This window comes from Silurus meridionalis, chromosome 1, assembly GCF_014805685.1.
Source record: "Silurus meridionalis isolate SWU-2019-XX chromosome 1, ASM1480568v1, whole genome shotgun sequence".
Classification (NCBI taxonomy): domain Eukaryota; kingdom Metazoa; phylum Chordata; class Actinopteri; order Siluriformes; family Siluridae; genus Silurus; species Silurus meridionalis.
This window is the reverse complement of record NC_060884.1, coordinates 27,179,356-27,206,513: the sequence shown is the minus strand read 5'-3', so window position 1 is coordinate 27,206,513 and position 27,158 is coordinate 27,179,356. Positions and strand designations below refer to the sequence as shown.

The following is a 27,158-nucleotide window of genomic DNA, read 5'->3' as shown; positions in this document are numbered from 1 at the left end:
CTGAGTAAGACATATGTAACAACAGCGTTGTGTTGTGTTGTGTGTTTACATGTGTATGTGAGTGCGTGTGTGTGTGAGGGGGCGGAGGGGGATGGCGTTTCAGAGAAAAAAAATCAACACTAAGCTGAGTAAGATGTGTATTAGGAATAAGCACAGTACATGTGCAGGAGTGTGTATGTACAGGCAAAAATGAATGCTCCACTGAAAGGAGTCCTGAGTAGGAGAAAATCTTTCACCTCAGCATATCTTATGGCTCATTATGTGTGTAAAGATGCATTGTTCTTACCACAGATGCAGCACTATTATATTATCACAAAGATTTTACCTGCTCTCTGAGCAGTTTCTTGTTATATGGTTTTCACATTAGTAAACCATATGAAAAATTAAAATTTACTGGTTCAATCAGGCATAACTTTATGACCACCTGCCTAATATTGTGCCCATCTTTTTTGCTGCTAAACAGTCCTGACTCTTTAAGCATTAACAGCATTAACTTCTCCCGCAATTTAAGCTATAGGAGCTCGTCTGTCGGTCCACACGGACCAGCTTTCGCTTTCAGACGTGCATCAATGAGCCTCGGCTGCCCGTGACCCTGTCGCCGGTTCACCACTGTTCCTTCCTTGGACCACTTTTAATAGATACTGACCACTGCAGACTGGGAACATCCCACAAGAGCTGCATTTTCGGAGATGCTCTGACCCAGTCGTCTAGACATCACAATTTGGCCCTTGCTAAACGTACTTAAATCCTTACGCTCGCCCATTTTAAAACACATCAACTTTGAGGATAAAATGTTTACTTGCTGCCTAATATATCCCTAACAGGTGCCATGATGAACATATAATCAGTTTTATTCATCTCACTGGTCATAATAATTATAATGTTATGCCTGGAGGTGTCGATTTAAACTTTCTTTCGGCTTCTCCCATTAGGGGTCGCCACAGCGGATCATCCGCATGTTTGATTTGGCACATGTTTTTACGCTGGATGCCCTTCCTAGCGCAACCCTCCCCATTTATCCGGGCTGTGCACTGGCTTGTGGAACCCTAATAGCTGTGGTTAGTTCCCTGACCTGGGCTCGAACTCGGGCCGCAGCGGTGAGAGCGCCGCATCCTAACCACTAGACCACCAATTTCACATATACACTGATCAGCCATAAAATAAAAAAAAATTAAAAAACAATAAAAAAACACTACTTTGTTGCAGTGGCTCTACTAAAAGGGTGAGATATACAGTAGCAGGCAGCCAGTAAGAAGTCTGCTGGAAGAGGTATCTAAGCGACTTCAAAATGGGCCAAATTATGATGGCTAGACAGCTGGGTCAAAGCACCAGGTCTCAAACGCCAGGTGTGGTTGTGTGTTCCCAGTGTGCAGTGGTTCATACCAACTAAAAGTGGTCCAAGGAAAGACAGGAGGGTCATGGGTGTCCAAGACTTACTGATTAATATTTATAACATTTAGCAGTCGTTCTTATCCAGAGCCTTTTATTTTACTGAGCAACTCAGGGTTAAGCACTGCAGACAGGTCAAAAGCTTCACCTCGCAACTTACAGTACTTAAAGGATCTGCACCTTCAGAGGTCTTGTGGAGTTCATGCCTTGACGGGTCAGTGTTGTGGCAAAAGAGAAACCTACACAATATAAGGCAGGTGGTTTTAATGTTATGACTGTTGAGTGTATGTATGGTATTGCCACAAAGCAGCATTATAGAAATCAGGATGTAGATTTAGATCCCAAAAGAGCAAGCCGGAGGTGATGATAGGAATGAAAACACCTTATACACAAGAAAGAGAAATGTTGCGTAAAGCTAGACCTATTGTACAAGCTGCTTTTATAGAAAAATGAATTTTTTGAATGAATTGTTTCACTGCAATGGACTGGTATACCATTCTGGATTTCCAAAGTATTTTCTATGGTAAAGCAACACTGACCATTATAAAGAGGTTGTTAAAGAAGAACAAGTGAATATTTTCATAGTTTCTTTGTATACTGTGATAATCACGTCTGCTTTTAAGTGAAAGCGAACTCTTGTCAGGCTACTTTTCATTGGTACTTATCGATTCGAATTTGATGAACTCTTGAAAAGAGAAACGAATGTCTTCCTCTCTACACCTTGATGCTATTAAGCATTAGTTATAGGAGGACAGAAAAGTGCTCGGTGTCAATAAAAAGCATACGTTTTAATAGGAGCCTGACAGAAGGTCGACAGAGCTGAAAATAATAGAGATTAAAACACACCTTCACTAGGCTGAATATTGTTTTTTTCCCCAGGAGCCCACTCACTTAGACTTGTACACACTCTCTCTCTCTCTCTCTCTCTCTCTCTCTCTCTCACACACACACACACACACACACACACACACACACACACACACACATGCACAGACACTCACACACACACATACACACACACAGAACACTAGCTGTGCTGTGAGATTGCTCATTTTATAATGGTATTGATCCATCGAATCACAGAAGTGCCTTTCAGACATCATGTAATCAGCAAGATAAGTGCTTTAGATTTCAATCATGAAGCTGCGGTTTTAAAAGGGCATCAAGGAAGAGAAGACAATATGTCATAGTGGGTTGATATCGCTTTACCAAAATTCTCTATTTTCGGTAAAACAGCTCTTATGGATTTGAGCAGAGGAAGTCAAGTCAAGAAGCTTTTATTGTCATTTCAAGCATATATAGCTGACGCAGTACACATTGAAATGAGGCGACGCTTCTCCAGAACTTTGGTGCTACATAAAACAACTTCGAGCTACAAGAAAACAGAGCTAAGGAATAGCAAGTTGTCCTCGCCATATAAAGTGCATCGTGTGCAACCTGGTGCAAGCAGTCCAAAACAAGACAGTGTAGGACAAATACACAAAGCACCTACAGTACAATGTGCTAAAGAGATCTGTATACAAATGTTTATAAATAAACTCAAAATGTAAACACAAAAGGTTGTGCAAAACAGCAATAGCAGCAGTCAAGTCTGATGGATGTAGTGTTGAGTGGTGTATGGTAATATAGTGAAACACTATTGTGAAACACTGAATCTAAACAATGTGTCACATCACTGAAAGATCCACATTACTGTTTTATGTAACACAACATAAACGTGTGAGTTGGTTGGTCATGGAGCTGCTGCAACGGTGCTTTGTTCTGTTCAAAACGTGCCCTATACATGATTAGTCTGATTATGTTTTACAGAGCAGCGACACGCTGTACAAATCAAGAAAGCTATTTTCCGGCTCTACATGCATACCACCTGACTAGTTCCTTTTTTCTTTTTTCCAAACTCTCTCAATCTTGTTACCAACAGAATGAATATAATCCAATCACAACTCAAGACATGAATGCAGCGCTGGTTTGAGCTGGCCTCGGCCGAATTTGCCTCATTGACCCTGTGTCCCTCTTGCGCGAGCTTCTGCGCGTGTCTAATAGGATGGATTACTGTAGATATCACAAAGAAAACGGCCCTGTCCGTCAAGCCTTCCAAGTTTTCACATGCCCGGATGGAAGCTGAGGTGTCTGGATGCTGAAATCGCTCAAACGTGATTTTCTCACAAGCGTGAAATCATGAAAGGCCGATTTAGCCCTGATTCTTTGGCGCACTTCCTGTTCACTTTCTGTTCCAAAGAAGGCCGGACTGGAACTGCCGCTTTGTCTGCTGGATGGATGTGAGGAAGGAGACAAGAGGAAAAAAAAGAGAGAGGACGATGAGGGAGGGTGGAATTACAGAAGGTGAAATAAGGCTAGTGGAGACCTTGAAATGTGAGTGGGATGATGGGGGCTTTACATCAAACGTTGACCCAATCAGGCTGTGTCTTTCATGGGCGCTGGGTCTTATCACTCTCGCAATAGCTTGTTAACCACTGGGGTAGATAGTAAGAATGGGAGTGGATGAGTTTTGTGCCTGAATCGGTGATTTGTTATCACGCGGACAGCCAGTGTTTTGACAGCATCATCTAATGGTCCTGTCTCCGAGGTCTGCTTCTCCATTGCTCATCTGAATAGTCTTTCTATGCATAAAATATTCCATGTATATTCTGTCTATTGAATGGTTGACCATCTCTCACCCACACCAACACCCTCCCACCCCTGCTTAAAACCATTTTCTCTTATAATATAGCTCATTGTATAGACAACTGAGAAATAGCTTGCACATCCATGTCAAGACTTTTTTCCCCCCCTAATCCCAATGTTTTCTGTTCAATGTCCATTGCTACCCAGCAATCAAGTGGCTTCATCCCATCCAGCCACATTAAAATGATGACTTGCAGCAGTATTCCATTGTAAATTTGGTCATTTCTTTTCAAACTGGCTGGAGAGCGTCTCCTGGTCCTCTGTCAGTGTCTCCGTCTGCCATGATTTTAGCCTTCATCACGCTTCACAGGTACAGCTTGGGGAAAAGGGTCAGGAGCGGAGGTCATCCCTTCCCCCAGCCGCATGAATAAACCCACGGTCCCCGAACAAAAGAGCTCTCCATCTGGGGCCTGAATAATGATGCCACGTTCATGCTGAACTGCGCTCTATGTCCGAGCGATAAGGCAAATATAGATAGAGTCACCCAAGAGCTCTGCTCAAGAGCCGAGCAGCTTTGTCTACATCGTCTCCACTACTCTGTCCACGCTTAATAATTGATGCTGTCAATCAGTAATCGTCAGTGTCCAGCTTTTTGTGCTCCCTTCATAATCACTACAGCGTTTTACACGTGTAGGGTTGGGAATTCATTAGAATGGTTACAAGAGCTCTATTTTCTCAAGACAATAGTTGTAATGAACAGTGCGTTGTACTGAAAAGCACCTGACATAAAGATTTCTGTTAACTCAGAACTTAAAACAACCTCATATCTGCATGATCAGCTAAGCTTTGCCTGAACCAGAGTCTGGCACTTTAAATAAGATCTTTCTCTGATCCACTTTTAAACTTTATATATATATATATATATATATATATATATATATATATATATATATATATATATATATATATTAGCAATAATGTTCATGTGGTTATGCTAGAAAATGTATTGAATAAAAAGTTTTTGATAGAGGTTCAGCACCAGAGCAAGTCTCAAGGGTCAGAAATTGATTTTACTCACCATAATCTCTTATACAAACAGTAAGAAAATCTGCTAAAACAATATGAGCGTTTATACTTATTATACTTACTTATTTATAGACCATGATTTTATAAAACTGAAGTTAAAGCCCTATATTACTATTGATTACAGTCAAATATCTGTACATCTAATTATTCATTTCTCTCATTAGTTGCAACAGGATTTACTACAATCTCATTGTTTTTCTTATACTCACAATATTCCTTCAGCTCCAGACCTCATACATCTGGCACATGCCACAGTGAGGGCTGGAACCTGTTCACAATAGTCATTTGTTTGGAGCCTCCTGATGGACACACTCTCTTAACAGGGTGAGAAAGGGGACAAGGGATGAGAGAATAGGTGAGGTAGCATAGGGTTAAACAGAGTAGGTTGAGGGAAAATTGGAAGCACACACCCATTACACATGGACAGACACCAAGGCTGATCATTGCTGTGGCAAAAAGAAGTGCATAATGAAACGAAACTGCTGAAAGGATCTGAGAAGTCGTTTATTTAATTAAGAAATTAAATATTTGCGGACGTGCCATTACAGGAAAACAATCAACGACAGGATAGAGTGAGTTTGAGTTTGTCCTGTTACAGTTGTGAAAGAATAAATTGCAAGTAGGACATGAACTCTTTTAACAGTTCATAAGCCCCGTTTGTAGCGCAGGAGTTTACGCGCTTGTGAAAGTAAAGCGAATTAGCAGAGCGGCTGAACTCCACGATAATTGCAATCTTTACAAATCACCCGAGACATCACCCAGTGATGAACAAGCATGCCTCTGGTTAATTAATTAGCCTTCACCCACCATGATGCCATCAGCGTGATAGTACGCAGTCAAATGTGACGACAATAAAGCTTGTTCAGAACCCAAAGCTCTTATTTCAAGCTTGAAATTATGAACAATTTAGTCAAGCATTTCTATTTAGAAAGAAGCCAAATTGTATGCTGGTGGATTAAAATCAATTTAGTTTGAATTGAAAAAAAGCTTCGTAGATGTTGGCAACTCTAGCAAATACTACTTATTAAAATGCTATATAAATAGAAATATACTATATATATATATATATATATATATATATATATATATATATATATATATATATATATATATATATATATAATTTTTTTTTTTTTTTTTTTTCCCAATACTACTTTTTCAATACTACTTATTACTTAATACTACTGTAAGTATTGGGATACCTGTGTTTGTCTTGCCATGCCTGGTTCTTTCCAAACTATTACCACAAAGTTAAAGGAACAAAATTGTCTTTGCATGCAGTAGCATTACATTTCTCTTTACTCAAACTAGGAAACCCAAATCTCTCAGCTCTATAATGAAATGGATTGTATGGGTTGGAGTGAAAGATCAGGAATGGCCTGCTATAGAGCTCTGGCCTCAACCCTATTGAACACCTTCAGGATGAATTGGTACACTGACTACACCGCAGACCTCCTGAGTTTACTAACACCCTTGTGTCTGAATGAGCACAAATCTCTACAGCCACACTTTAAAATCTAGTGGTACATCCCAGAAGTGTGAACATCCTTCCAGAAGAGTGGAGGTTATTAGAACAGTAAATGGAGACTAAATGTTGAATGAGATGTTCAAAAAAGCACATACCAATCACATATTCTGGTGTCCACAGCTTTTGTCCATATAGTGTTTATTTAATAGATATATTTGTTTAATTTCTACTTGGAAATTGATTGTTTACTGATTAATTCTTTTTACTGTGTTAGAGTTTAAGTTGTGCTTTTTGAATTCTTTTGAAGGTACCAAATATTATATCAATAAAGAACTTATACAAAAGACACTTGTAGCAATTATATGTATAGTTTATTACTTGTTTTCTTGAATGTACACTTCCCAAAATGCATTCCTAACATTATCAGAACAATTCCACACATAAAACTATTAGATTGATATGCATGCGTACAGGAAATCAATTCGGCTTCTTTGTGTGGTATATGATTCGCTTGTGTTTGCTTTTAGATCCGTTGACTCGAGTCAGCCTTCTGTGTTGTCAGTGTAAATTAATCATGAACGTGTGCTGTGCGCTAGCAGTGAGTACCCCATGCCACGGGGTTTAGAAAAAGGTGGAATGATGCCGGTTACTCCTATCGGTGTTTATGCATAGTTAATGTCCTGATCGCACTTAATTAGACAGCTCATCAGTCACACTTTTCTTGCTCATATTAAAAATAAGGGTGGTCGGATTGTGTCCAGCTGATCGCATTTAGTAGCGAGGGGCTTTTCCTGATTATTATCACATCTCGTTTAAGTTAGAGACATATGGCAGGACTTCCTGGCCAAAAACAATAATAAACTGTGCAGGCTGCTTGAGTGTGTTACTCTGTGAGGCACTGTGTTGTACGCGTAATTTATCTTGAGGCCTGCTGTGTGACGTGATGCATGTTAGAGTTGATGATGTGACATGGGCCAGGTGTAAGTGTGTATGAGCATGTGTGTGTGTGTGTGTGTGTGTGTGTGTGTGTGTGTGTGTGTATGTATATTAGCTCGGGGTATTGTATTGTGTTTCACATGTTCTAGCCTTGACCATGTGTAATTCCTCCTTGGTTTATGGTTTTCTTTCACCTCCCAAAAATATGCACATATAGTAGCTGTACAGGTGTAATGACGAAACTAGTTACCCATGAGTGTAATCGAGGGTGTAAGCGTGCACGTGTGCATTTCGCCCTGTAATCCAAGGTGTATTGGTTCAATAATATGCAGGTAAAAATGTTCATGGAACCACAGTCACTTGTTTCAGGACATCATTTTGCAACATGCTCTTAGACTAATGGTAAGAAGTTAAGCGAGAAGCCAGCAGTCACTCAACAACGGGATGAACTCAAAGCAAGAACGTTTAAAAGCATAGAGAATAATAAGCACCGACCTGCACTGCAATCATCTCCATGTCAAAAGATATTATGTGTGTAAATTAGATATATACACAGGAAGAAGATTAAATAACAAAGACCTGTGTCCGAATCATCATTTCTCCACGCTAAATATTATTCACACACAATGACAGGAGAGTAAAAAAGTAAATAATTATAGCTATGACCTTTTATTCTGCATTGGCATTATGCATGATAGTACGATAGACTATTAGCTTTTGACCTTCACACAGTAGAGTATGCAGGGTCATGTTTTCTGGGAGTTAACATTTCAATGGCTGGCTAATGAGACTACTTTTACTCAATAAATTGACTGATCATGGAAACAACAATGTCGTTTGCCATCTAGACAGCTCCAGCTTTGTAATCGTCTGGGTTTCGCGTCGTCTAGCTATCTGGGGTTGAATACTTCCTATCTGATTCCTCATTAATAACTGGCAACCCATCCTGGATGTATTCCTGCTTTGTCCCAGGTGTTTCCCGGGAAGGGCTCTGTATCCATCATGACCCTGATCAGGAGAAAGCGCTTACTGAAGATGAATGAATGAATAAATGAATGAATAAATGATAATTAGGCTGACTGAGTAGACACCTGTGTATGACTTAAATGCCTTCTTGTTCAACATGCCCTGCTGTCGACCCAGCTTGTCTATATGTAGCACGTCAGCTGATTTTGTGTTATAATGTTGGCATTCAGATGTGTAGCTCCGTTAGTCATACTACATCAAAGGAACATTTTAATTCAAACCGAATCGAATTTATTTATATAGTGCTTTAAACAAAAGACCAAAGACAAAAGTTCCAAAGCAGCGTTACAGAAATAAATAGAATACGAATACATTTATATATTATAATTTAAGTTTATCCCTAATGTTTGTCATTAATTTTGTACATTCTGGATCCCACTGTGTCACACATCGGCCACTAGGGTGGTAACAGATGTTACCGTGAAGGCGTGAACAGATAATAGGATGACAGGCAAACTTTTTTATATTAGATCAACATCATGCAGGTGTAAGTCTTCTTTCTTTCGGCTTCTCCCATTAGGGGTCGCCACAGCGGACCATCCGCATGTTTGATTTGGCACATGTTTTTATGCTGGATGCCCTTCCTAAAGCAACCCTCCCCATTTATCCGGGCTTGGGACCGGCACTAAGGCTTGTGCAATCTTAATGGCTGTGGTTGGTTCCCTGACCGGGGATCGAACCCAGGCCGCAGCGGTGAGAGCGCCGCATCCTAACCACTAGACCACCAGGGAACCTTAAAACTTTATTTTGGCTTCTCCCATTAGGGGGTCGCCACAGCGGATCATCCGTATTTATAATCCGCATGTTTGATTTGGCACATGTTTTTACGCTGGATGCCCTTCCTAACGCAACCCTCCCCATTTATCCAGGCTTGGGACCGCATGTTAATACACCTCTATGTTAAACATATTGACATAAATAAATAAATAAATCTGCTAGCCAGAAGCCACAATAGTTACTTCTTTTTTTCTTTTTTTAGATGTTAGGGACATCTGTTTGATGTTCAGAAGGCCTCTGAAGGGTTGTCAAAATGTTTTGAGTTATAATTACAAGTGCAAAATGAACAAAAGATACACTTCTATAGTATAGTAGCCTGATGTGCTATTGAATGTGGGGGAGGTGATAGCTTAGTGGTTGAGGTATTAAACTTTGGATCCGAAGGTCGAGTTCAAATCCCAGCCATGTCATGCTGCCTCATAACCAGATAGCTGCACATAAATGAGATAAATGTAAGTCACTCTGGATAAGAGCATCTGCCAAATAATGTAAATTTATTTATTTATTTATTTATTTATTTATTTATTTATTTTTACAGCTTGTCCTTTCACTCATTCCCTCACTTGCTCACTTGCTCTTTCCTCTCTCGTCATAACCATGGCCATTCGTCTTCATCAGGCAGAGAAGTGTCTCGGCAGCACCCTGAATAATTGACGACCCGCTCTAATGATTGGCCGCTCGGTTAACAAAGACGTGCTGCGGTCAATGCGAGTGCTGGTGTCGGTTGTCATGCGCTGCGGTGATGTCATCGCTTTGGACACACATTTCTTTGTAAGCCATAGAGGGACCACAGCCGTGTCAGTCATACAGACATCTATCCTAGTATTTCTGAGACATGCTAGCAACATGTATGATTACACCTATAGTTCAACTGGCAGACAATACACAGGGCAAAAATAAATTTTTTTTAAGTTTTTCGAGCAGAGGTTGGTGGACACCTGACCATAAGATTCATATGTGCTTTTTGAACATCTCATTTCACATTTACTGTTATAATAACCTCCACTCATGTGGGAAGATGTTCCACAAGACTTTGGAGTATCCTTGTGGAGGTTTGTGCTCATTGAGACACAAGTGTGTCAGGTACTGATGTAGGTGAGGTGAGGAGGCCTAATGTGTTCTAAAAAATCCTAGAGGTGTTCACTAGGGTTGAGGTCAGAGCTCTATAGCAGGCCAAACTAACCCATGTGAAGCATATCTTCATTGAGATCATCTCACAGGGGCATTGTCATGCTGGACCTTATATAGATTTGGGTCTCTTAGTTCAAGTGGAGGAAAAATGTAATGTTACGGCACCCAAAGACATCTTATTCAATCATTTGCCTCCAACTTCGTGTTAACAGATTGGAGAAGAACCGTATATGGATGGAAAAATCAAGTGTCCTAATATGTTTGATCATATAATGTGTATCTGCTGGAATTTTGAAACATGACTACGCTTTTCCAGAAGTTCAGCCACATGCTAGTCTGGAGCACACAATCAAAACATGTGATTGTTTAATATTTGAAACAGTTACAAGTAAAACGTTTCTTTACTAAAACTGATAATAACATTTATATGAAGCCAAGTTTAATACTACTTGCGTTTCCAATGGCTTGTTTACGAGCAGACATACCACTATCCTATATTTTGCAGTTATTGTGCTTTTTTGTGAATGAATAAATGGTTTCGATTTAAAGAAAATCACATATATTTCAAATAATAAGAGATTACATGAATAAGCTTTGATTACATGTTAATAAAATAGTGAAGGCCGCTACTTTTTTCCCACTCTTTGAACCCCACGGCTTAAACAATGAAGCGGCTAATATATGGATTTTTCCTGGGTTTTTCCTTGTTTCACAAGATTCAAGCCAAAAAACTGAGCCCCATAACATTAGACTAATGAAATTGCCGAACAGGTTCAGGTGAACCAATTAAATTCTTTATATTAAATCAGATGCGCTCCCACTGAATCGGGCCGCACCACATCATAAATATGGATGAGGTTCCTCTGACGTTTGACCTGCCGCTCACTCGGACTGTCTACAGGAAATGCGAATCATTCGTCACGCTGAAAACAACCGGGCATGAAAAAACAATTCACCTGTGTTCTGAGCTGCACGGCATCGGGAGAAAAGCTTCACCAATGGTGATTTTTAAACGCACGACGATGCCAAAAGATAAACTCCCGAGAGAAATAGTTGTGAAAGGAAGAAGACAGTGAACAATGACTTTCTTGGTAGGCTACTGTTTAGATACAAGCCGTGTAACAGACACTGACTTTCATTAAAGCCTGTGTAAAGTTCATTAGTTTCAGTGTAGACTTATAGACAGGTGCGGCGTATTTATGTTCAAAATACAAATCTTTGTAAAATTCAGTGGGTGCGGCTTATATTTGGGTGCGCTTAATAGTCCGGATATTTTTACAAAGCTTTGATTGTGTTGTTATCAATAATGTGGAATACAATTAGATCCCTGTCATTTCAATGTTGTCTGTTTGTTACTGTATGGTTTCTGAGCAATACACAATACCAGTATCAGTATTGGCGTAATGGTGGTGACCCTGTTACCTGATTACAGATGGTTACTATGATACTATGGGGCGACTTACGGTTTTTCGATCTTACAGTGATGATAGCAATACAACCCAATTATATAAATATTTATTAAAGTTTTATAAAGTTTTACGTGGCAGGTAAATATAGCAGCGTATTTTTCGACCTCCACCCGTAAAGCGGCTCTCGTCCACACGCCCACTGCCGTATACGTATATACTGTATAGTTTACACAGTATGGTACTGTAAATTGTAAGTTTCGCTAAATGATGTGCTGTAATTTGTTCAATTATTTACAATTTACAGTATACTACCCCATACTCATCACCATTCTTTAGGATTCCTGTGTAGGCTAGGCCATGTCTTGACTTTTTTTGTCATAGGAACGCCTCCCCATCGTAAGTCGGGGAATTTCTGTATATGGTTACACTGTCAGGATTATGCCAAAGGACATGACTACATTTCTCCTCAGCCACTAGACCAAGTTTCATGTTTGTTTTTGCACATTATTTATATTTGCACATAATTAGCACTTGTATATAGTCTCAACGTTCACTGAATTTTTTGTCTCTTTGTTTGTCTTTCTTCATGGTTGCCATTGTGAGTCTTGTTCCACTGTTTGTTTTATGTTCTTTGTTTCGTCACTTTGTGTTTGGCTTTCATCAGATTTACTTTTGCACTGTATTAAAGACAACCTTAACCTGGATCTTATTCCTCGAACCCTTCTTTTTTTAAATTAAAACTTTTTGGGACATTTTCCAGGTGAATGAGCAGAATCCTCACTCTAAGCCTCACTCCGAATGCTCTCTGTGAGCTCTGGCTGATTTCAGATATAGTCTGTGTAATCAGCACGCCATGACTTGGAAGAGAAAAAAAATTGCTGATTCCTTTTCATCCTGGTCTCTCGCTTGTCAGAAAGATATTCGAATGCTCAATTAGGCATTTCTTTCACCCTCTTGTTAGTCTGCTGTGCTTAACCCATGTTCTTCTGTTACTGGGCTGAAGGCATGGTGAAGCAAGGGAGTGAAATGTGCCATGAATACTCCTCCTCCCATCCTGATCTTTTGAAAGTGCTTTAATCTCAGCCCACAATCCTTTTTCTCTTCCCCACCTCTCCTCCTGGTACATCTTTTACACTCAGTCACTCAACTTTGTTTTACTTCACGACCTGTTGGTGAGTTCAGCTCAACCCAGCTTTGGCTGAGGAGTGGAATTTGCTGGAATTCAAACGTTTGTCTTGAATCCTTGATTATTGGATCGTTCATCATGGAGAATCGTGGTTATGTAGACCATTTTGAGTAATAAACTAAACGAATATACAACGACATTAACTATGAATGTTACATAAAGTGTAGATTTCAGTTCTGCAATGTTAACAACAAAAATAAAGAACTCAATGAATTATATATTTAAAAAAGCCAACCAGAACTGGTAGACAAAATACACAAACCATGTACTTGAGTAAAAGTAGAGATACAATAGATAAAATATTACTCTGTTAAAAGTAAAAGTGCTCCCTTTAAACTTTCATTAGAGTGAAAGTATAAAAGTATTTGCCTTCAAATGTACTTAAGTATCCAAAGTACTATGATTTACATTTACTGAACGAATTACATTTACTTCATTACTGTCCACCACTGCCAACCTTTGAATCACGATTTAAAGATGCACATATTAATAAAATGCAGTGCTACGCAGGAGATGATATGGAGGCTCAGCTGAACCCGCTAATTCTGAAATAAAACGCACTCGGCGTGGAAGCTCGTGTTTATCAGCAGGCTTCTATTTACAGTAAAGCCCATTGACTTAGCTTTCTTGGATGTAGTGCTAAAGTATGTCTACAGCAGGATCAGGGTCTTTTTTTTTTTCAGAATGATAATGACCTGGGAGTCATTTCCCTGCTCCAGTCTCAGTAGTCTCAGACCTTGTGAGTCTGGTTCCTCTGAAGGTTTAATCCTCATGCCATCTCAGGGAGTTTTTCCTTGACACAGTCACCACCGGTTCGCTCATTAGGGACATTCTTATAGAACCGTTTTTATCTGTGTAAAGCTGCTTTGTTGAAAGCGCTATGCAAATAAAAATGAATTGAATAGTGCTTAGTCAAGAAACTCCTAGCCTACTGTATTTACAGTAAGCACAGTCTTAAATGAAAAAAAAAATTTCAGTTACACTTCATATATTTTTTATATGTTTCTCGCCCCAAGATCACTTTTTGGCAGTGTCCTTCATTTTCTTTAGAACTAAATCTTTTATTGTTCACTCATAAATCCTGTTCAGTTAAGGCAGACTCTTGAACGTCTGGTATGCAAGTTTCCGTGTCCTGTAACTGGACACCTTTTTCTCGACGGATGTGTGACAAACATGGCAGCATGCCTGGTCCTTCGCAGATTTTCTGGAATCCATGTTTGGTCACCTGGCCTCTAAATGCACATCTCATGAACCTTTTACACATGTGCTGTTTGACCTCGGAGAACGTTGAATGAAGTTGGGTTTGCTTTTACATAAGTCGACTCCCCCCCTGCAGTCAGGGTTTGGCTCAGCTGGGACTGTGTCAATAGCTTCTGGCTCCGGTTACTGTAAGGATGTAAGATTAATCAGCCTGCCAGTCTGCACAGCAGTCTGGAGCTGGATTTGAGTTGACAGGGTTGCTAAGTGATAAACCATGGCACTGTGCACTTGTTCCCCCTCTTCACACCTTTTAAACTGTGGATTGGTATCATGTGGTCATTTGGTAGTTGCTGCTGGTGGGATGCGGTCTGTAAAAGAGCATATAAAAGTATTTAAAAACTAAAAACAAAAAAAGTAATTGAAACTATTCAATTATTTTTTTTTTTTTTAAAGAAAGTTTTTTGTTTAAGAGTAAGAAAGGAAGCAAAACTTAAGTGTCCAGTATTGTAGACATAAACAGGAGATTGAGAAGAGAATAACAATAGAACTATACTTTGGTATTTTATATTATTTAAAACTTGTGAAATATATACATAAAACAAAAATAATATAATTTTTTTTACTCATTTTAAGCTTTTTTTTATTGTTTCATGCCTTCTTTTTCACAGAAATAAGTATGTGTAAGAGGGAGCCATAATATTGACTGATTGAACAACAGTTAAAGTTTAGATAGATAGATAGATAGATAGATAGATAGATAGATAGATAGATAGATAGATAGATAGATAGATAGATAGATAGATAGATAGATAGATAGATAGGCAGGCGGATAGGCAGGCAGACAGATAGATCCTTGATAATATGTTGGTGATGTAATATGTTTCCACACCAGGTGAACATTAGCTGCCATTGTTGTCTAGTAAATCAGGAAATCAGGTGTTTTTAGTTTCCGTGTGTTGTGATGGTGCCTTGGTGGTACAGTTGGTAGCTCTGCCATTTCACAGTTCCAGGTTTCACAGCTCAATCTCGAGCTTGGGTTACTGTGCAGAGTTGGGCGTGTTCATACTGGGCTTGGGCAGGTTTTCTCATGCTTCTCTCTCTCTAAATCATACAGCCACAACTGCCTATTTCCAGAGATGGCTGCTAGAAATTGTTCCTAGATTTGCAACTGTGTGTGTGTGTGTGTGTGTGTGTGTGTGTGTGTGTGTGTGTGTGTGTGTACGATAGCCTGTGATGGACTGGCCTCCCATTCATTTACATTCACATTTACATTTCACTCATTTGGCAGACAATTTTGTTCAAAGTGTCTTGCAACTGAACTGAGCAGATGAAGGTCAAGATTTGTGCTCAAGGGCCCACCAGTGGAAGCTTGGCAGATTCAAATTTATAACCTTCTGATCCTGGGATAAGCTCCAGATCCACCATGACCCTGGCCTGGTTAAAGCTCTTAATGTTGAATGAATGCTCTACTTTTAGCAAATTGTATATAGAAAAAGATGTTTGATTGTCTTTTGGCAAACAGGAAGTGGTGGTAGAAGTACACCGCTCCTGTAATTGCTTAAAAGTACAAATTCCGTGCTAAAGACTCCAGTAAAAGTTAATGTACCCCTTTTTTTATTTCTACTTGAGTGGAAGTAAAAAGTGCTAGCTTTTAAATGTACTTAATTATCAAAAGTAAAGTAGTGATCAGTGAGAACTAGACTTGAATAATGGGTGCAATTCAAAGTTGCATTCTCCTGAATGTTATACCTTTTTAAGAAGAGAGTTTTCTACAGTTTCATCAAAGTGACGGTACATTTACTCTTCAGAAACTCTAAAACACCAGAACCATATGGTTACACTTGGGTTAGAGCATGCTTTCCTGAAATCTTAAAAGTAAAGATTAGGATATCACACATTCAAATGTAGTGAAGTAAAAATAAAAATTTACTTTATGTAATTACTCACAGTCCACTCCTCACTGCTCACTTTATATAGAAATACAATTAAATACAAATCTGGACAGGTCAGCATACACATTTTATTATTAAAGCGGGCAGACAGGGCCAGCAAAGCGTTCTCTGCTGGCCTAAACACCATCAGAAGCATTGACCTACATTTACAACCCAAATTCTAATATTTGTTTCATTAAATTGTATTTATTTATTCCCAACAGTTTATTCTCTTCATTTCATGGCGTTTCTTTTGGCTGCACTGCTTCCAGTACGTCTAAGATTTTTTGTCCAATCTGATTTTAGCCTCTATGTGTTGCCATGTCAGTCTAATCTGCCCAGGGCCTTCAATGTCAATACTGCTGGCCCTTTTTACCATTGAGAATATTACCAACGGGTCAGTTTTTTAGCTTGTCTCAGCCCGGGAAAGGGTTTGTTCACCACTTCCAGACCAGTGAATACGAGCGGTACCACTGGATTACAGCCTCTGAGGATCGGTGTACATTATGGGTCTGCATCTCTGAGTAGGTTGTATTTTATTAACATGTTTTTGTCATGTTATTAGACAAATATTGATTCTGAACTGCTCCAGATGATGTAGGTGCACAGTTGTGGTTGTAGTGAAGAGGTTTGGAGCTTGCTTTAGTAAAATGGTATTCACCCTCCATATGTGAAATGCCTCTTTATCTGTAATGCCACGTGTTGTTATATTGTTTGTATTGTTTGTATTGTCTCATATTGTCTGTTTTTGTCTTGTTGTGTCTGTTTTGTAATGTATAGGTTTTTATTTATGTCTGTACTTTTGAGAGTAACAAACAGCTGGAACCAAATTCCTTGTGTGTGTCAACACACTTGGCCAATAAACCTGATTCTGATTCTGATTCTGATTACTTTTTTGTATAGTATTGATGGTTTCTATAATCGTGACGTGATGGTGGTATTAAGAGGTGGATTAAGTCGGGTAAGTTCTCACTGAAGGCCCGGGTACCAAATGCACGGCCCGCCACTGATAAAAAGCAATGTAACTGAATTCTCTAGTTCAATTGTCACATCGTCACCATCCAAAGAGTGCTATGGTTGATTAATTTTAACTTAGATATCAGCAATAAACTCTGTATAGTTGTAGCTGTGTGCAAAATAACATCAGCATCTGTAATTGTAATTGAGTCTGTGTTTAATAGAATATATAAATTATAGGATGATGTTACATTCAGCAGCAGATTAAAGACGCACTTCTACTGAATTCAGTGTGTCCTGCTTCAGGAGTTTTATAACTAACTAGTTGTATAAGGAAAACATGGATATTTATGTGTGTTGTTTATCTAAGGTGCTCTTTGCTTCTTGTTCGATTAGAAATGTAATTATCTGTGCAGCTACAGCATGTACAGTACAACATCAGTGTTTAGCGTTAAGTCATTTTCAAGACTACACAACTGTAAATCAGATCAAAACCAACCAGGGAGGGAGGACACTAAAAAACACAGTGTGCTTTGGATCTATGGGAAGAAAGCTGAAGTGTACATTGTATTTTAAACTAATGGTGTTATTTTAGAGGTTCACTGGCAAGTCATGACTCTACCATTTCCTGAGCCAGCTGGCATACGGTGAGTTTTTCCATCCACTGCTGCATGCATCCTCTGAATGAGTGCTCTGAGCTAGTTCATCTACTGGCATGAGAAAGTGGATCACCGTGTCAGTTCGAGAGCTTATTTTAAATTAAAGCGACAAGATGACTCCCAGCTGTGAGTTAGCTGTGTGTTTAACAAGGTTTTTAAAAAGGAGTAAAATGAGTAAAGCAATTTTTACTGCTCCAATACAAGATACACAAATATGTATGGTCCTGTCAAGCAGACAAAAACATGAACATGAAGAATAGGACATGTGGCTTTGCATGGTTTCATGACGAAAAGCTTTTATCACTTAGGGTGTACTCACTTTTGTCCAAGTTTCATTTCTGTAGTATTGTCCCTTGAGAGGTTATACTATAATGGTTGCAGAAATGTAAGAGGTGTACTCACTTTTGCAAGATACTGTATACTAAATATATATATATATATATATATATATATATATATATATATATATATATATATATATATATATATATATATATATACATATATTAGGGGTCGCCACAGCGGATCATCCGCATGTTTGATTGGCACATGTTTTTACGCTGGATGCCCTTCCTAACGCAACCCTCCCCATTTATCCGGGCTTGGGACCGCCACTAAGAGTAGCTGGGGTTGGTTTTCTGACCAGGGATCGAACCTGGGCCGCAGCGGTGAGAGCACCACATCCTAACCACTAGACCACCAGGGACCCATACACACATTTACAAGAATAAAACTTATAATAAAATTCATCTAAGCTCTTTACCCTGATTAAAGTCTTTGTTATATTTATTTATATTTATATATATTTAGTTTATTCTGTGAACACTCAGCAGAAGGCAGGAATACACTTGGGATAAGACACCAATCTATCACAATACAGCACGCCCATGTGCATTTACACCTCGGGGAAGTAGCCAGTACACCTAGTAGCATGTTTTAAGTGAAAGAAAACTGGAGAACCAGCAGGAAACCCAATGCAACATGCAAATTGGTTTATAGACCATAACTGGTGCCTAGGATTAAACCAATCTTACAGTCAACAATAATCAAACTACATATTTTAAGAAGGTGCCCTTCACATGAGGACCAGAGATGAACAGCATTTAAATGAATATTGTAATGAACCAATAGCAGATACACATTTCAGCTCCTCCATATGACATGCTGCTGTACTAAAGACCTCATTGTTCTACAGGGTAAACAGCAGCTATCTTCATCTATAGTACCAGGCTGTTTGTAGCTTTGTTCTCACTGTTTGACTCCTGTAGCCTGGAGGCTATAACCCAGGTCAGGCTGATGTGAAAAGGGCTCTTTAAAGCTGTGTACAGTGTGGTGGAGGCAGCACAAATGTGGTGGTTGTTTAGGTTATTGTACAAATCCCCATCGTATCCATGAAGGGCACAAAACTGCATCAAGCAACGAATAAAAACCGTTCATGAATGACCTTTAAATTTAAATCGCTGAATGTTATCGTGGATATTCATCTCGGCTTTAGTGCAGTACAGTGCAAGTCAAGGGTTTGAGGGGTTAATGTGTCACCTCTAACCATCCAAGCATTAAACAATGCCTAGGGGCCCTTCATCAGAAGTAAGAATTTTCACATAGTCCTTGCACTTTGTGCGTGCGTAATTAATTTAGTTTGATGATTGTATGATTTCCATTGAGGTTTCATGCTGAGGTGAACAAACTATCCAATAAAGCCCCCCTCTCATGCACTTGGTTACAATTATACATGGCACCTGATGCCCAGATCGTCCCCTGACAGATTACTAACCTCCCTCCTACGTGCACTGTAGCTAATCCTGAATACCCACAATTCCCAGTGTAAAGGTTGCTAAGCGTTTGAATTGCATACAGACTGGGACATGAATGCTGCTCATGTGGCAATACAATATTGGTAGACACAATACATAGCATTTGTTTGTTGTGGTTTATTTTCCATCTTTCCTTTCTTTTCTTTCTGTTTTTAAAGCTCAATGAAAATCATTTTCTCAAGGTTAGTGCAGAAACTGACAGAACACAAGTTGCAGAGAAACAAGAAGCACTGCTTGTTGCTGATTGGCATACACCACACAGAGTTTATATTTCTGAATGATTTCATGGAGACATCATTTAAAAAACTGTCATCGACATTACAATCATTCGTTTGCAGTTAATATAAAAACCTAACGAAATGATCAGTCAGTGTTAATCTAAACATATGCTACGATTGACTAAAACTCGCAACTAAGAATTCCCTACTGAGTTTAGAAAGTGATGTAATTGCGAGTTCTGAGCTAAGTGGAATGCATCAATAGGCTCCACCTCAGACGCTGCACCCACAGACAGAAGCATTAGAATCTTGAAGGCTCCTTTGTATTTCTCACTTTTGAGTACCAGATTCTGGTGAGAAAACTAAGCTTTGAACATTATTAAACATATTATGAAGTAGTTACTTGATTTTGAAAGAAAAAAAAAATCATGGTATCCCCATTTTGTTTTGTTTGGGCCAATGTTTAAATAAGATTCCTTTGCATGTTACTAGTTGATAGTAGGGGAAAGTCTATAGTCAGTTATTTTCAGTTGGGGCTTCGAGATGCAGGTTATGTTTTGCATTTTTCCTTATTGCTCCGGGGGAATGATCTGGATCCAATACTATTTTAAAACAGGATAAAGCACTTGGAAGTCTTTACACTAAAGATAAAAGAAAAAAAGTAGTAAACCTGCCAGTTCTTGGGCACTTTTTTGTTTAGGTTTGTTTAGGTTTATCTTTGCAAGACTAAACTAATCCTAATTCATGTCTTACTGATGATGTAGATAAATTTACACTGATCAGGCATAACATAACATTATGGTAAAGTGAATAACACTGATTATCTCTTCATCATGGCATCCGTTAGTGGGTGGATATATTGAGCAGCATGTGAATATTTTGTCTTCAAAGTTGACGTGTTAGAAGCAGGAAAAAGGGGCAAGCGTAAGGATTTGAGCGAGTCCAACAGACGAGCTACTGAACCTTACTTGCTGAAGAAGTTAAGGGTAGGTGGTCGTAATGTTATTCCGGTTCTGTGGCCATAAAGTTATGCCTGATCAATGTATTGTCATCATTGTTACTGTTCTATAAAGTCTTAAACCACAGTTTCAGCTGGTTCTTGTTTTTTTTTTTTTAAATGTGTTTCACTTTATGCCGAAAAAAATAAAAAAGCCTCTAACCATTTGTTCATGTAGCTACTGTGGATTCTATTAATGACCCACTATCATGATAATAATCACGATTCACTTTCATTCATGTGACACATTGTGGTCTTGTTTTAAACACATGCCATTAAACTCCCCCTCAAGCACTGCAGCTTTCCCCCTGGCTGGTTCTGTACCTTGGGTTAAAATATCTTTAATCCACATATCAAGAATGTGTGGCACTTGTAGCATCAATAGCTGCTTAATCAGCACTGCAGGCTGTACATGTGAGACGAGTTTGTGGATCCGGCTGGCTGAGCTTGTATCTGCCTGAGTCATTCAGCCTGCAGGCAGGAAAGGGTTAAAGAGTTAGAGTCAGGCCTTTATCTGCAGAATGCTGAGCCATGGTGGCCGGTACCATGACAACCACAGAGAACGAAAGGGGGAGAAAGAAGGAGAGAGAGAGAGAGAGAGAGAGAGAGAGAGAGAGAGAGAGAGAGAGAGAGAGAGACAGGATGAAAAAAAAAAGTAGACAGGAAAAGGGATGGAAAAATTATAATGTAAAACATAACATTAGAGCGTACAGAGATGATAATTATGATGATGATGTATGAGAGAGAGAAAGTGGTGGGTAGGTGGGTGCCACCAGCTTATTACACTATGTCACCGGAGTATTGCATCAGTCCAACAGGGACGCTCACATTGCAGAATGACATCACTCGGTTTAGAGAGTAGGAGGAGAGACTGATAAGCTCTCAAAGCAAAGGGGGGGTCGTATCTCCACCTCTCACTTCGGCAGAGTCATTAACACATTGGTGTCAGTTTTAAGGCCACCCTGTAGCATGTGTACTCTGCCTAGTCATGCCTTTTCCCACACATTTGAATTTGTAGGTGCATGGTTGCATCCAGACAAATGTACAGAAATTCGTCTGAAAAAAACAGACAGTCCGCTTAATCGTTTAACTCGAATCAGAGCATACATTATCTAAGACACATGACTCCTCCTGGGGAGTGCAGCCATAAGAGCCCATTAGTGTGGCTCAGTGGAAAAATACCGGGTGATAGCAAGTCACGCTCGAAAGTGTATCTGATAATAAAGAACTTTTTTTTTTCTTTTTTGGGGAATTTGTAATGCCTGCTTGGTCTGTAATGTGCTTTCAGGCAGATGGGTTCCAGGCTTGTCATGCAAACCTATTATTTAGTGTCTCACCTCTAATGGAAAAGTCTGCACAAATGCAAAACTCGTTCATATTCACTATGGGAAGACATGCTGGCTGTTATCTATCTGTTCTCACGAGGCATGTTTTACATGTTTTTTAGGCGCAGTGAAAATTTGCAAAGGCAGCAATAATAGAGGTGAAATGAAGCCTGGGTTTGGGTTTACTAGCTCAGGCTGTTCTGTTCTCACCTGTTACCATATGAAGGACGGAGCTTTAAGATCCGTCGATATCTCTTCAGATGTCCTTTCCTGACAGGAACTTGGAGGAAGATGGTGTACAGCTTAGACTGGCAGTTTCTTATACCATGTTACCAAACAAAAGAAAGAGAGAGAAAGATAGAGCGAGAGAGACAGTGACGATGAGAGCAGCCTGGATCTGATGAGCTCAGCAAAAAAGTGAAAAGGCGATCTCTCTCACCGTGTAATTTATAACAGCATGAGACCAATTTCCTTTAGCCATTTCTGCTGGAGAGCCTTCTTTTGGATTTCAGAAACTGTGAATTATGCATCAGAGAGAGCAGTGCTTACACAATAGCCACTGTGGTGTGTATCTTTAATGCTCAACTTCTGCCATAGAACACTTTGTTTACATTTACACACTAAACTGTACACTTGAGCTGCTAAGGTCACAAAAAAAATATGACAGTGCCTGAGGCTTCTGTGTAATCTCTATAATCAGATCTTTTCATCAAGTAAGGCTTTATTTTACGCACACACACACACACACACACACACACACACACACACACACACACACACACAACGTGGTCAGGCTGTTTAGAATCTCTCTGTTAGCCACGCCTGCCCTTCGGCTCAAAGTCAACAATCTACATACACAGAGGCAGAGTAGAATGAGAAAATTCAGCTTGTAAAATGTAACACGTAATTAATTCTCAGCAGTACCCGTCGAACAGAACCGCAAACTAACTCTCGTGGTATGACGAAGAAGGAAGTTGGGCCGTTTGGGTTTGTAAATAAAACTCCAACCTGTTTGAAACAGGTTCATACAACTTGGTCAAGCACATTTTCTTTCCAGCAGTAAGGAAAGCAGGTTTAGGCTGAGGCATGGAAACAACGTGTATTATTATTATAGTAGGACAGCCAAGGAGCGACTGCTGTGTTTACATTAGCATTAGTTTTTGTTGAAGTTTCGCTGTAGCTATCATGTGATTGACCTTAAGCTCATTATTCATGAGATGGAATTTTCTGCTCTAAACACTGATGTAAAAATTATGCAATACTGGAAAAAACAAAACTAATTCAAACATTATAATTTTTTGGGTTAATTTGGACTGTCGCATAAGAACTGCATGCATTATGGCATAACATCGCATTATGGATGCTGATGTGGCAGAAAATTTGGTGTTTTTAAATTTCACCATTGATTCTTAGCTGCTGACTCTTTACCTGTTACTTTTTTAAATAAAGTACTTTCTACTTTAATAAGAAACGGATCACATATTGAAATTTCAGCTTTGCAAAGTATTGTATGTATTAAATAACACAGTAGCGGGCCGTGAATTTCACACCAAAGCCTTCAATGGTGTCCTACCTGAATCAATCCACCTCTTAATACAATCATTATGACACCATGGCTGAAGAAACCATCAATATTATACAGAAACACAGTATAACAGAGCACTGCATCACAGCCAGATATCTGATGCAGTAATAATGAATGACATTACAAAAGCAAGTAACCCAGTGTACACAATTCAACAAGTCTCCTTTCACTGCAGCCACAGCTGCGCCACCCGCATACATAATTTTCAGCAGAAGCATTAATAACCTCATAAAATAATATAATGTTTTCTGTGCATTTTTGTGCATTTTTCCACATGCATTACGGTTTTCCTGGAGATTTTAAATTAAGGAAAAATTGTGTGTTTTCAAACTAAATCGACAGGAAAGAAAACATAAAAGTATAAATGGTTATTGAAAACCTGTTTTTAACTGTTTTGTCTTATGATGTCCAGTTTTCCTTGAAAAGTCTGTGTTGAAAATGACCTTAAAAGTATATCTGTGACCAAATCAATTTCTTCTCCTCTGTCAGCTATTGTGAAATGAAAAAAAAAAAAACAGCCAATAAATCCACACAAATATGTTTAAGCTTGTGCTTTTTGCTACAGATGCAGTTTGCAAGTTCCGACTAGTGCACTCTCTGACCATCCAATCAAAGAATGTGCAAATGCTGAAGTTACTGGATGCCTGCTGAATGGCCTCAGTGTGGCCAACCCGAAATCTGATTGGTTAAAGGAACTTTACGCTACAGGTGCCCCCTACGATTAATACTGAAGGTCTTGCACAGATCCGTTTGACTCTGGCAACATGGTGGCTAAAATAAATAAAAACATAAACAGACACTCAAAACTATGAGAAAAAAGATATGAAAAGAAGAGAATAGACTGTTGGAAATAATTGAATACATATTCAGTCATGAATATATGTAATAATATAGTGATTCTTTTAGTGTTTGGGCCAACAGAGAAGGCCTTGCTGGCCCTGAAGGCCTTCCACTGTAATACTGTTAATTTGTAAGGTATTTAAAATCACAGGTTGTGCTGTTATAGTAAAATATCAGTCAAGATTTAAGAAATGGGTGGTTTAATGCGGCCTGACTGTTTCCCGTATCCCAAAGTGTTGTATTTTTCCAAGTTAGTTCATGAGAATCATCAGATGGTAAATTACATGCAGCTAAAACCAGTCATTCCCTCACTGACTATGGTTTTACCCACAAACCTTTTTTTGTGACACCAGAGACTTTTTACACGTCTCATTACATAACACTTCATGACCAAAGTGCATACGTTTATCTTTGCCTTTTTTATTAGAATATATTATATTTTTATAGCCACAGTTTTCCTGAACACTGTTCATTGTATTCTCATACCTATAATCTTTCTACATATGTCCTGATCAGTCTACTCTTTAGTCGATAACATACTCTGAATTCACGTTTCATATGGATGTGTGAGTGGTTTCTATGGCCACCTCACTCAGTGTGACTAGTGTACAGGGAATTAACATGTGGTTGAATCTCAAGAGTCATGTCATTTAAACAGAAAGCTCTCCCCACCCTCATTAGTGAGAAATATTCTTATGTAATGTTTATCTGTTGATGTTCTTGATATTATTTTATCAAGTTTGAATTTATTTTAAGCCAGTCAGTGTATGCCCGGGTTATTTTTAAATGCAGTTTGTGCAGATATTTTTAGGCATAATAGGTTTCCACTGGGAGTTATTGCTTGGTCATTGTTTCGGATCCGTCTGTCAACACAGGATCGAGGCACAGTTAGTGACAATTAAGCAAGTTTGACACACTTGATAAGAAATGCCTGTGGCAGGCCGAAGCCATCTGGCTGGTCCTCTGAGTGTTGAATTAAATAGATGCTCATAATGTTATGTTGAGGTCTCTACAGGATGGGAAAGATGGACATCTTTATCCATAAAGATTTGCAGATTTGACTAATTAAAACAAGGGGACCAGACAGGCAGATCAGTCAAGAATCAGTATTTACTTTCTATAAGCTATTATAACTTACATTTTTTTACATTGTGAATTTGACTTTTTAAATAAAAGCTATTCTTATTTTACATGCAGGGTGAAATCCATTACAGTGAATGTTTTCAGGGGAAAAAAGGAACTCGTGGTGGTTCTTTCAGTTTGACCAAACTATCTAACTATTTTTCGAGTAGGTATTGTGGTGTAAGGTTTTCGCATAACACCATGGTTGAACGTGTTTTACAGTAAATGTGTGGTAACACGTTTTTTTAATTAAACTTTCTTTCGGCTTCTCCCGTTAGGGGTCGCCACAGCGGATCCTCCGCACGTTTGATTTGGCACATGTTTTACGCTGGATGCCCTTCCTAACGCAACCCTCCCCAATTTATCCGGGCTTGGGACCGGCACTGAGAGTGGCTGGGGATGGTGTGTGGTAACACATGTTTTTTTAATTAAATCCCAAAAATGTGTGGTTGTAAAGAAAATTGGACAAATGAGTAAAAAAAATGGGATTAGTTTTCAAGGCTTAGGGTGATTGATAGGAATGTCAGGGTTTCAAGCCTCAGGATCCCCATTATTGCAAAGTTTGCACTTTTTGGCCCTTGAGTAAGGCCCTTAACCTTCTGTGCTCTAGGGACGCTGTGTCATGGCTAAGCCCAGCTTTCTAACATTGTTGGGGTATGTGAGGAAAGAATTTCACTGTGCTGTAATGTATATGTGACGCCTCTCTCTCTTAAAAGTAATGTTAGTGAAATTTCACTGGATAAACTTTAACTCTACTGCATTAAAACCGTATTATACATATTTGGCATGGAAACACATAATATATGTTCATTATGTTAATTAAAAAGCTAAATAGCTATTTATTTTAAACTTTCTAAGTTGAATTTGTGCAAATGCTCGAAGTCCTCAATTACATTTCTACTCTGGTGCCATGTTCTCCCCCTTTCCCCTATGTCCCTCTTAGTAACGGTTGGACCAATCAGATTTCAAGTTCACCATTTCTCGCGTGTTGATTGGCTACCGAGAAACACGCGGCTTTCCGAAAAAAATGGATGCAAATTCCTAGTTTGGCAACCGATCCGGAGAATGCGCGCTTCTAATTGGCTGCCGGCTACGGAGCATGCGCATGGATCAGCTCCCGAGCACGGCACGTCGCTCGAGCTGGGGCGACACCATAAAATCTGGGAGAGAGGGGTGTTGGAATATGATGTCACTCGTCATGGAAGTATGAGTTGAAATAACTCATGAGCTCCAAACTGAAAGATATAGCAATTGTCATGTCTGGTGCTAGAAAATATATAGACGCGATAATAATGATAAGAGTGCAAGTGTGGCGTAGTGGAAGTCGTCTTGCACGACTTTGTTGGATCGTGTCAACCCCCGGCGTGTGGGTAAAAATGGTTGGTCCTGCATGAAGTGAAAGGTTTGCCGTGAGAGCAGCTGAAATGAAAGAATGAGCCGTTCAGTGAGGTTCGGGCTCATTGGACAGTAGAGCTGG

General features: G+C 39.2%; 1 protein-coding gene across 4 annotated transcripts in view; it reads left to right on the top strand.

The window, feature by feature from the left end:
- The window catches only part of pik3r3b (phosphoinositide-3-kinase, regulatory subunit 3b (gamma)), a 210,117-nt gene that overhangs the window by 167,122 nt on the left and 15,837 nt on the right, over window positions 1–27,158 (top strand). For 2 of the 4 annotated variants that reach the window (XM_046859441.1, XM_046859430.1), the window contains exon 1: window positions 27,091–27,158. This exon is cut by the window's right edge. The exons of the other annotated variants lie outside the window; for them this stretch is intronic. The gene's annotated coding sequence lies outside the window, so the exon portion shown is untranslated. Of the gene's footprint in view, window positions 1–27,090 lie in introns of those variants that run through there. 4 annotated transcript variants of the gene reach the window in all.